Source organism: Alligator sinensis, unplaced genomic scaffold (assembly GCF_000455745.1).
Source record: "Alligator sinensis unplaced genomic scaffold, ASM45574v1 scaffold275_1, whole genome shotgun sequence".
NCBI lineage: Eukaryota > Metazoa > Chordata > Crocodylia > Alligatoridae > Alligator > Alligator sinensis.
Window position 1 is genome coordinate 63,711 of NW_005843542.1, and position 1,146 is coordinate 64,856.

A 1,146-nucleotide genomic window follows, 5' to 3' on the forward strand; every position below is an offset into this window, starting at 1 on the left:
CTGCTTTGGGTTACTCAACCCCTTTGTCGACCAATTGCGCAATCAATAAACTTGTAATGGACTCAGCCTGAGTGTGACTCCCTCCTTGAGGTGTTTGGGAAAGGCCTCCAGGGGCACGAAACTAGCAATTTGTGCAACAATACAGTAGTGTATGCATTGTGTAATGTAATGTGTTGTGTGAATAGGAAATGTAATGATAGTGTATAGCAGAAGGGGAGCATCCCTGCAGAGTCTTGAGGGCTGTGATGCTGAACTACAAATCCCAGAGGCATCTGGAAGCAGGAAGAGGAAGTGATGAGCGGTGATGAGCAACTCTGCAGGGTCCTGAATTTGCTTTATAAAAGTAACAAAACTCCTTCTGGCTGTGGTGCTCCTGCCTGAGTATGTATATTGGCACTATATTGAATGGATGGTCAATGCTGTCTTTCCCTGAGGACTCAAAAGCTCTTAGGTCCAGACTTTTTTGGAGGCATCTAAAAGTCCCCACCACTCTCACAGCACTTCCGGACACGTACGTGCTCGAGTCTGCGCATGTGCAGCAGGCTGCGCCCTGCCCAGGAATCTGCTCTTCCTTTCACTTTCCGATGTAACAAATGCTGCAAGATGAAAACGCATATAGAAGTTTGAAATTTTAAAAACTGGACAGAAAAGCTACAATTAAACACCATAGCTCATTTACTGCGGGAATTAGATGTGGATCTTGCTATCTGACATTCTGAAAAGCTTCTTCCAACTTGAGAAAACTGAAGACATGTTTCGGGGGCAGAACACGGCACAGCCCTGCTCAGCGGGATCAGCCAGGTAGGGGACCTTCGCTTGATCGAGAAACATTCAGGAGACCTTTTATACCCTCTAAAACACCCCGTTTTATAGGTTATGTAATAATACAGAGATTAGATGATCCTTAGACATTTTATTTTATTATCTATGCACAAACTAAATGATTTGTACATTCACAAATAATTTCATTAAAAATACTTTGCAGCAAAAACAAAACAAAAACCTCAAAAAAGAAGAAAAATCCCCCACAAATCATGCAAATGAAACGGGAATCAAACAAACAGACAAATCTTGCTCTAAGTTAAGACAAACTTTTGTAAAAGAGAACCTCTTCTATTTGGGGTCCAGGAAAGAAATGACTCTTCC

General features: G+C 42.2%; 1 protein-coding gene across 5 annotated transcripts in view; it reads left to right on the plus strand.

The window, feature by feature from the left end:
* The first annotated feature begins 267 nt into the window (after positions 1-267).
* LOC102375350 (butyrophilin subfamily 1 member A1-like) overlaps positions 268-1,146 on the plus strand; it is a 19,750-nt gene continuing 18,871 nt past the window's right edge. For 3 of the 5 annotated variants that reach the window (XM_006038915.3, XM_006038916.3, XM_025195511.1), the window contains exon 1: positions 276-801. The gene's annotated coding sequence lies outside the window, so the exon portion shown is untranslated. Of the gene's footprint in view, positions 802-1,146 lie in introns of all 5 variants that reach the window. The other 2 variants (XR_003092368.1, XM_006038919.3) reach the window with 1 other exon arrangement.